This window comes from Pezoporus occidentalis, unplaced genomic scaffold (genome assembly GCF_034315485.1).
Source record: "Pezoporus occidentalis ecotype Australia unplaced genomic scaffold, CSIRO_AGI_Poc_V1 ctg93, whole genome shotgun sequence".
NCBI classification, from domain to species: Eukaryota; Metazoa; Chordata; class Aves; order Psittaciformes; family Psittacidae; genus Pezoporus; species Pezoporus occidentalis.
Genome location: NW_026916294.1, coordinates 7,161,616 through 7,172,500, shown reverse-complemented (window position 1 = coordinate 7,172,500; position 10,885 = coordinate 7,161,616). Strand labels below are relative to the sequence as shown.

The 10,885-nt window shown below is 37.8% G+C and overlaps 1 protein-coding gene across 24 annotated transcripts in view; it reads left to right on the top strand.

The window, feature by feature from the left end:
• Positions 1–10,885, top strand: part of NRXN1 (neurexin 1) — a 682,391-nt gene that overhangs the window by 220,869 nt on the left and 450,637 nt on the right. The window lies entirely within an intron of this gene.

Below are 10,885 nucleotides of genomic sequence, written 5' to 3'. Positions count from 1 at the left end.
TTTGAGTTTCATTAGCTTCTGGCCACACCATGAACTTGCTGGTTATTCATTTTCTGTGGACCTATTCTGTAAATATGGAGGGAGATCAGAATTTTAGTCTGTAAAGTAATGCTGAAGTGCGAGTACAGAAATCAGATTGCCAAGCAACCTCTCACTTGCTATTTCAGAACTTCCGTGTTCTGAAGTTGGCTTTTCAAGGCAATGCAATAGATTTATATAAGCAATTTGATAAATAGTTTCACTCATCTTGAGGGGAGGTTTAAGTGCTCTTGCTTTAAACATTATAGAGAAGATGAATCAGGTCAAGGTGACCTGTTCTCTGGATCAGTACAGGTCTATAATGTTGTCTTGGAGTATGGCTGGAAATAATATTATGCGGCTTACTAAGAAAATGTGCCACGCAGCAGCTTTGGAATCAAATCTGGCCTTCAAACTAGAGCATTACTCCTAGAGCACTTTGTGATCTCAACATAGGAAAAAAAAACTCTGTCCTTAAATTCCCAATAGGAATTTCAACATTAGAGATTCCAACTGAAAACCTCTACCTTTTTCAGCACTTTACTGCTGCTTGCTAGAGAATGATTAATAATAAAAAATGGGTAAGATAGGGTGGTGCTTTCTCCTTTTAACAGATCTCCTTTGTGTTCTTAACAGTGATGCCGTACAGTCATTTTGAAGTTGCTGCTGACCAAAGTTTTGGAGTTAGGGTAACATATGAGTGAGAATAGTTTCCCAGTGGTTATATATATGAGACAAATGGTGTGGGTTTAGTCCTGTGTTCATTGAATGGATAAAATTCTACACTGTTATGCAGTTTCCGGTGAACTTGTGTCTTCTTTCATATCGGCAGCTTAATTGCTTAGAGGAGGGCTTTAGTAATTTTTAGTACACTTGTGATACTTATGTATTTTAGACATTTAATAATGAAGACAAAAGGTTTTGAAGTAGAACACTGGTCTTGATCCGGTGCTCTCTGAAGTTTGCAGATACATTATTACTATTATTTTCAGTATTCAACATTCAGAAGTTGCTATTCTAGCTACTTTTTTTTTTTCACTGAAATTCTTCTGTTTTCTGTAAGTAACAATTGGAGATGCTCTCTACCTTTCAAACTCAGGTGAAAGTGCCTTTAATATTGCTCTCATGTAGTTGTTTGTGTAAATGATTTGAAGTTCATGCACACATAGAACTGAAAATAACTCCCAGTTCTTTCCAAACAAAAGACAAATACAACACAAATATATTTGTTGTGTTGATTGACCTGAATATTAATTTTTAATTGCATGAGGGTGGTGTTTGAAAAAATATGCCTATTCAAGAGGAAAAGAATATACTGCAGGAGCACTGCTGACTGGGCTATGATTTTTTTGACAGGGGTGATATGTTATCACTAATGGTTACTGACAGAGAAGTCAGTTACTAACATCTGTATATTGGCAACAGTGGCTTCCCCAAAAGGGCAGTCAGGAATCGGAACAGGTTGTCCAGGGCAGCGGTGGAATCACCGTCCCTGGAAGTGTTCACAAACCATGTTGACGAGGCCCTCAGTGACATGGGTTAGTGGTGGCCTTCGTAGTGCTGGGGGAACGGGTGGGATTGATTGATCTTCAAGGTCTTTTCCAACCTGCTTGAGTCTGTGTTTCTATCTTGTGATAATGCAGGGCTATAAAGGATGCTATACTTCTGTATATTCAGTTTGAGTAGCTAACTCACATCATGATAACCAGTCTTTGATTATTTGGGAGTAATAGTGTTTATTACAAACCACTTCTGGAGTTCTTAGATTGGTCAGGCAAGTGACTCTTTCATGAAGGTGGTAAAAAGGACCTTTTGTATCCTATCATAGAATAGTGTGGGTTGGAAGGGACCTTAAATCTCATTGAGTTCCAAACCCCTGCTATGGGCAGGAGCCCCTTCAACTAGAGCAGGTTGCTCCAAGCCCTATCCAACCTGGCCTTAAACACTGCCAGGGATGGAGCAGCCGCAGCTTCTCTCGGCAGCCTGTGTTAGGGCCTTACTGCCCTGGAAAGAATTTCTTCTTGATGTCTAATCTCAGTCTCCCTTCTGTCAGTTTAAAGCCATTGCCCCTTTTCCTATCACGTGTCCTTGTCAAAATTCCCTCTCCAGATTTCTTGTAGTGCCCGTATGCTTAGATTGCTGTTAAAATCCAATCATGGAATAGCTGTGGTTGTTAAAGATTTCTGAATTTCTTTATGGTGAATTTTGCCAAACTATTTTCATTATCCTCTTCATTGTAGGCTTTGCTTTTACTGAGGCAGCTTTCCTAACTTATAATGTGGTGAAAGGATTATAAGTAAAGCCTTAGGAGCCTGAATATTAGTGCCATGTCTACTCTGCCTAAACCCCACAAATGTCTAAATATAACAGGCTGAGGTTTGAACACTGATGCTAATGTGTTTGCATCATATTTTGTTTGCTGTGTCTGTTTTTGTCAGAGAAGCAGATGTAGAATATATTTGTCTGATAGCTGAGATAATGTTGAAGCTGGAACTTTCACAGCATCCTTTCTGACAGCAACATTTGCTATAAATGGTGTTGATTTTGCATTTAGAAAAGCTTGTGGATTTGCTTTCCTTGACTTTCATCTAAGTTATTCTTTTGGAGTTAAAACTGTGTTAAATTTATACAACGAATCTCAATAGGCAGGAAATAAAAGATTATCAAGTACAGTTTCAAAGAGTTTTTGATAGAATCTTTTCTACACAGTTGCTCAGGAATGTGAGATGACAGAATAAAACAGTAAACTGCAACTTCATATCTGAGAATTCAAATCTGAGAATTCATTAACCTGATTTAGATTTTGACAGTTTTCACTATGAAAATCAGACAAAAGGAGAATTTCTCTCCATTTCCCCAAGCACTGTTCTTCAGTTTTCTCTTAAATTTCAAACGTAGTTTACTCATTCTCAAGGTCTGCCTTCAAAAGGCATCCTTTGGATTTCTCCTAATAGGGAATTCTTTCATCCTGTGTGTGTTCTAGGTGTCTTGCTTTTTTCCTTCTTTTTTTTAAACAAATTTTGGTTTTAATTGCTTCCAAGAATAAAGTGCATTTAACATTAAAATCCCAGCATGTTCAAATTGTTCCTTGTACCTTAAAGATTGGTTGTTGGTGAAACAGCCCCTCTGCTCCTTCAGGTACTTTAAACTCAGCAGTCCTGGCCCTTTTTCCACACTCAAATAGCCTCAAATGTTTGTAACTATATGAAAGATACTAAATTATTCTATATATGATTTAATTGCAAATACAGGAAAAACAAAACCAAGCCCCTAAGGAGCCATGCCTTCCTGAACTAGTGTGATGCTGAAAAGTCGGTCTAAGGATTTCTTGAATACTGGGTGCCAACTGTCAACTGATTTCAGTAGTTATAAGTAATGTAAAAGAAAATGGCACTGCAGGAACAAGACTTATATGAAGAGTACTAGGAGAATATGCCCCAAACCGAATCTGTTTATCATTGTTTTCTGGCTTTCTGCTTGTCTACTTGATGTTTAGGAAGTGGTTCCCAACTAAATTCACTGTAAAAGCTATTTTCCAGCTCATTGCTAAATAAAACTAAATAAAGCCCCAGTTGTGCAGACTTGCATACATTTAGCATTACTTCTAGCATTCAATATTTATGACCAATGTCAGAAAGTTCAATGTTGAATTTTAAATTGCTGTCTGTTATTGTGAGAAAGTTAATATTTTAACTTACAGGTTTAATGTTAGAAAAACCAAACCAAAACCCAAACAAAACCCTACCCTCATCCCTCAAAAAAGAATGAAAACAGCAGCAACTATAGACGTGTTTGGAATAAAAATGTATGTTTTTTATCAGATGTTACTGAATTGTCTGGTATTTTATGTTAAGCTACTTGTTTTCATAGTACAAGCTGTCCTAACGTATCACTGGGAAATGGGGTCTTTGAGTTAAGTAGGCAAAAGGTTTCTCTTAAGTAGGACTTGGTTTATAGTACTCAGAACTGATAGTTACATGCAGGTTGTGTTAAGCTTTATCTTGTGTATATCCAGCTTGTTTGTTGTTTTTTTTTTTCCAGGTAGCGTATGTGTCTGGATAGCTTTTGGTGGTTTTGTATACCTTTCTGAGAATGCATCATGTATGTTATGTACAAACTGTCCTGAAGTATGAGGTATGAGTCTGACACAGCTTGGTCAACTGTGTATCCGTAGAGTAAATCAGCGCTCAGTTGCATTGATTTCATGGTGTATTCACAGGATGTGTTGGTTCAGAGGGCTTACACTGAGCCAAAGCAGAAACAATTTATGGTTCTACCAAAACTACCAAATATTTTGGTTATAAATCATCAAAATCACAGTCTCCCAAACTGTGCCACCTCTAACAAACTTGTAGATGTATCACTCCAAAAATTATGGGGATAGCAGTAGCCTTGTGACCATTTTGGGAGCTGTCAAAGTTAATTCTGTTTCTTTCTCTCCTCTCCCTGTTGAGTACCTGTAACTTAACTTTCAGTTCAGAACATCAGAGTAGGACTGAAGTAGGGAATGTGGGATTAAGCACTAGATGGACACACAGTAAAGAGAAATACAGTAAATAGCAGGTGGTGCTGAGCCAGTTTGGAGCATGCAGTAGAAAGGTGGAAGAATTCACATTTAGGAGGCTGCAGTGGGATTGTAAGAGATATATAGTTGTAATTGAGCTTGAAGAGGTAAGATTTGCTCTCATGGACAAGAAGAGCATGTGGATGGATTTTTTTTGGGGGGGAGGAACTTTCATCTGGGAAACTGAAGGATCCCTCCAGAAGAGCTGATTCCTCTAGCAGTAATACCACCATGAAGTGAGGCCTGAGCAGGTTATATTTGAGAATCTGAAATCTGTAACAGTAGAGTCCAATCCTCTTTCTTTTTGTCTGTACCTAGTATGCAAGGCTTTTCTTTTTATGTGATGATAAATATATTTTTAAATGAAATTATGTTCATTTCTTTAAACACCTTAAAAATAGCAGTAGCTTTCATCCAGCATTGTAAAAAACTTCCTTTAGTCCTGTAATGTCTAATATTGTTGTCACTTTCATATGCAAAATATCCAAACTTTTGTCTTAATTCACTTCAGTTTGTCACCACATGGATAATTAATGAATGATTAAGACCTATCTTGCTCTAGTTTCCTCTGTAAATGAAAACTGTCATTTAGTAGCAGGTGTCTTTTCAATATGATGCAGATTCAGATATGGCATAAAGAACAATACAGTTTTCTCATAACATCTTCTATGAAATAAGACCTTGGCTCTCCTAGGTCTGTTCTATAGGATTTATTAGTTTGGGCTTTTTTAGATCTAGTACTCCATACTAATAGAACAGACTTGCCAAAAAGCGGTATTCTAAAGCATTTCAGGACTTGAATTATCCATTTCCTAGGATGAGGAATGTAGCCTTTTTAAAGGATGTTTCTGTTTTCACTTCCCTTGTCAAGAGCATACTGCTTATACATAACAGTGTTGTAAATGATCTGCTAAATGCTGTTTTAATGAAGTCTGAATATGTGCAATTTAAGCATTTACTTCCTCATGTTAGCTGCACTGGGGACAGTTGTACAAAATCAAAATAGCTTTTTCTATGAGGAGGTTGGTATTGGTTCTCGGGAAGGTCTGTGTTTTCCTGTGATCCATGCTGACAAATGTTTTAAAGTCAAGGAAAATGGAAGCCTGCAGTGTTTGGTTTTTTTCTTCAGCAGTATAACAAGACTTCATGGTGCAAACCATTAACAGCATTGCAGGGTCTAAAGTAAGTCTTTTGTCTGAGATTGGAAACAAGTTTAGAGAGGTGCTATTTCTATGTGGAATAATGCACCATTGCCACAGTCTCTTCAGTGGCCCAGTAAAAGTATATGAGGCAGACTGTAAATTCATCAGTACAGACAGATTGTTTTACAAAACCCAACTATGGCTTTGGCATTATCAGAAGGTGACAGCAATGGTGGCAAAATAGATGTGTTGGAGAGTGGGTGTTTTATTTCTGGATATACAGGGAATTACACCTAGTCTAAAAATAATTCTCTGTTATCCACACTGCTGGACAGAAGCAGAGGAGATCAATGTATGTGTTGTGAGAACTGATGAGAGGATTAAGATAGAGATTAGAAATTTACACCTTTCAGGACTCTCTGAAGTCCCGTAAAGCAGTATGTGCATCTTCCACTAAAGAACTTGACTGATTCTGTTCTAAACGCTATTTCCCCAAAACCTTTGTGATGTGACTTTGTGCAAGGAAGAGGAGAGCTCCTCTGTGAAAGGGGAGGATGTTTAGACAACCCATCTCTTTGCAAGAAAAGCAGTAACATATTTTCTAGTGATGGTTTTGGATGTCCAAATTAGCTTCATTTAAAAGTTTTCATTAAAGTTGAACAAAATATAATGTGAGTTTAAGGAACTATGAAATGTAGGAAGATAGGAGAGGATCAAATCCCCACAAGATTACTGTAACCTTTAAACATTTCTTGCCCTCTTACATGTTGTAAACAATCTGTGATGCTTTGAGGGTTTGAGATGTTGTAAAGCTGCCATAAAACGTTTATGCTTTGTCTTCAAGGGTTTTTGATCAATGGTTAGTATAATCAACTGAACATTGGAAAAAATCTCTTAGAAGTATTAGTGTGATTTACTGAAAGCTAACTAGCTAAGTTGCCTTGCTAGTTAAATGTAACGAAAGGTCATAAGTAAAATCTTTGCCAAATTTTAGGTACGTGTAGGTTTAGTGTAGCCATGACACATGTTTTTCCATGACTGCTGGGAGGGTGGTAGGTGATCCCGATGTTATATGGCGTTATAAAAATGTTTCTGTGCAGGTTTATTAAATAATTTCAATCTGAAAGGTCAGGACTTATGGTTATCTTGTTTATTGAAGGGTAACAGCTTACTGGCTGGTTTTAAACTTAATTAATATCTGTATCATGTATTAGTTTAAAACAGCATTTTGTGTTAGTAGACACTTAAGATTCAGCTAGACAAGGTGCTGTGACATCATCTAGGTCATGCTTTACCTAGGAGGGTTGGACCAGATGATCCTTGAGGTCCCTTCCAAAGTGGGATTCTAGGATTGTGATTGATTGTATTTGGTTGTGTGGAAGTGAAGTCCTGACACAGTGAAATGCTGTAAGCTGAAATGCTTGTGCTGACCTGACACCCAAACTGATCTTACTAAAGTTGCTTAGCAACAGTCAGAATAAAAAGATTTTACATTAATTCTATATTTGACCTTCCCCAGATCTTAAGAGGCCAAAGCCTGAGTCTAAATGGTATATTGTGTTGGTAAGATCAAAATATGTCTCAATAGCCATTTGGTGATAGAGAAATAAGCAATGTGGCTCTCATCACCTCTTGGACTTCCCAGTCCATTTCCCCAGCCACTTTGGAGTGGGTAAATTGAGGACAGCCTCTGTAGTAAGTGCCCTAACTGGGACTAAACTTGTGGATTTGGAGCCATGTCAGAACACTGAGTGTTCTGCCACTGAATGTTCACATCTCTTTGATTTTCCTGAATGACTGCAACTTGCATGTCACTGCTGTGTTTAGTTTTTATATACATATATATATATATATGTATTGAAGCAGCCTGTTCTGGATCTCTCCAGAGTGGCTGTTGGTGCAGGTTAGTGGATTTCTGTTTGATGGAAGAAACAGTGTTTGGAAAGTAGAATAGAACTGCCTGAAGCTGAACAGAAATGGAGCTTTTTCAGAAACAGTGGAAAGTTCTGACTGGAACAGGACATTTTAAGAAGCTATGTTTCTACCTAGAAAATGTTGAAATAATTTGAAATTGTTGAGTGGAATACCTTAAAACAATATAAAACTTACCATTGTCATTGGCTAAAACTATTCATTAGTGCTTACAGAGTTGATGCAGCTACTTCTCTTGAGGAAAAAAATCTTCTTTTATGGTAATACTTAAAGATCAGTGAAGTTGCATGTGTTCAAATAAGAATATAAGAATTATTTTCTGTAATTTTCTAACTTCCTCTTATTTTTTTTCTAAGGAACTTGGTGGTTATTTTAGGTTTTGGTATTTGTTGGATTTTTAGGGTTCCTGTCTGCCTTCTACTCGGAAAACAGTCTGTACTTCTCAAGAAAACTCAGGCTTGAATTTGAATGCAAATTTGATATCATCAGCTCTCTGCAGCTGTTCTAATTCTGACATCCTCCATCTGCCTTCACAATGACAATGTCTGTGTCTGTACTGCCTTGCCTTGTATAATACTTCTTTTTGTTTTCATTAATGACTAATCTTGCTTCTTTCTCCCATGCAATCTTCAAGTCACTGATTTTATTTCTTACTTTATCTTTCCACTCTCATAGTTACTTTGCATATGAAAAATAAGTAGTCTTCAGGCAGACATGAAGCCTACATCTCAATATTTACTATCTATTGCAAGTTGACTTCTAGGAAACGTCTGGCAAACTTTTGCCTAGACATCTGTGTGTTCAGAGTTTTCCCCTGAGTGACTTGGGACAGCAGAATTGAGGAATAGCAGATTAATAAATACTTCTGTTGCTAAGACAAGCAGAGAGGCTCAAGTAAGTAACAATTTCAAGGTTGAAGGGAAGAAAACCAGATAAAATGCAAAGTTGTGCTAACACTGTGATGAAGACATCTTTGTGAAGATGCTTCTTCAATAAGTGACTTCATTGCTGCAGGTCAAGGGGATTTAGTTCGTGTAATACCAACATAATTTTGAGAAAGTAGTCACTGGCATAGAGATGAAAGAGAAAAGATGTCATTTCTAGTGAGAAGGCAGGCATGATAAACTGTCTTTTGGGGTTGCAAAATGTATGTACTTCATCTGGAGAAGCTATATGGAAGTAACTGTGGAAGTGGAAGGATCCATTTCTCAATTCATTTTTTTGAAAAGGTCATGTTTTGGCATGATGCTTCTTCTGCAGTTTGTGTGCATAGAATGATAATGTGATTTGAAATACAGTTTTGCCAAAGAACATTCTGTATTTTATGAGTTATTACATGGCAGTTTATAGCAGTTCTTATTCATAAATGTGTTTTTAAAATAAGTTTTTTTGATTGCATGAGCATTATCGGAAAAAAGAACAACCACCAAGAAACAGTGGGAAAAAATAAGGAATGCAAGTAGGGAAAATCTTTCCTTTTACAGAGTCAATATGACTAGTTCCATGAGCTGTGAAAGGCCTGTATCACTCATTTGTCAAAGTAGATGTGTATCTTTGATCTCTGCTGTCTGATAGTCTTTTAGGTTCAGATGATTAAACTCATAAAATCGTAGAATCCCAGACTGGTTTGGGTTGGAAGGGACCTTAAAGCTCATCCAGTTCCAACCCCCTTGGCAGGGACACCTTCCACTAGACCAGGTTGCTCCAAGCCCCATCCAACTGGGCCTTAAACACTGCCAGGGATGGGGCAGCCGCAGCTTCTCTGAGCAGCCTGTGTTAGGGCCTCACTGCCCTGGAAAGAATTTCTTCCTAATGTCTTGTCTCAGTCTCCACTCTGTCAGATTAAAGCCATTTCCCCTTGTCCTGTCCCTACAGGCCTCTCCCTGAATTGCTTGTCAGCTCCTTTGGGCACTGGAAGCTGCTCAAAGGTTGTCCTGGAGCCTTCTCTTCTCCAGGCTGAACAAGCCCAGCTCTCCCAGCCTGTCTCCATAATAGAGGTGCTCCAGCCCTCAGACCATCAAAGATCTTCCATCTTTACTGCATATGTCATCCTTGTAGAAAACAGTGCACCTATTGGGCATTTTGCAGAGGCTCAGAAGGATTGGAAGCTGGCTCAGTTTTTAATGTTCTTTTGCAGCATTATATCACGCTTACAAGATTCACTTGGATAGGTTAAGAAAAAGCTACCTACTACAGGTTCAATGTCATTATTAAGGTTCATATTTAGAAGCATTTATTTAAAATACAACGTAGGAAGGAGCAGTCTGCACTGATGAGAAAAGAAATAGCTGTTTTAAGCAGACCATTGAAATACTGCACTGGGACAACTTAAGAGACTTTATTAACAACCAGCACATAAGGGCTTGTGAAGTTGTCAGGTTTAAAGCTTAGTTCAGGGGATGTGTGGTACTTTACATTTGTATTAACCTCAGTGACCCTCCCAGCCAGCTTGTCTTTAATCCTTCTCCACTCCCAGCAGTAGGAAAATGCTGGCTGCCCCTTGAATTCATTGATGGTATTTACAGCCATGGCCTTAACCGCTAATGTGTCTTGTAAATTCCCTGCTTGTAAACAGAGTTGTGTGCAGGCATCTTTGTGCTGTTAGTTTTATAGTTTCAGTTTTGTAAATTAAGTTTTATACCTTGCCCTGCAAAGCTCTTTCCTGTGAGTAATTTTGCTTGCATTCCCCCCAAATCCTTCTTTTTCTACAAGACTGTTCCTGTTTACAAATAATTTCCATTGATATAGTGTCATTTACTAGCACTGTCCAAACCTGGAATTGCACTTTGTCCCTTTATCAGACTTCATCATAACACTGAGTGTGTCAAAAGTGAAAAGGAATCACAGAATTTGGGTTCTAATGATCTTAGGACAGTTCCAGCCCAGCCTTTGCCACTTGTGTTATGCTCAAAGTACCCTGGCAAAAGAATAAATGTATTTACCTATTTATAAGACGGTGATTGCTTATAGAAATCTCCTTGTTTATAAACAATATATATATATTTCAAACAGAGGAACTGAGAAGAGGGCCTGAAGCAAAACTTTGAACACACCCATACACACACACACAAAATGTTGTGTTGGTAGTGGAGCATGGATTTCTGCTTGTTTAAGTTCTATTGTAATTGCTGTTTATCATGTTTTAATGTTCTTGATTTCTGTTTCATTTCAGTGAAACAGAGGCAGTAATTTAGAAGAACTATTGGGCTTCTGCATAAAACACTGGAGT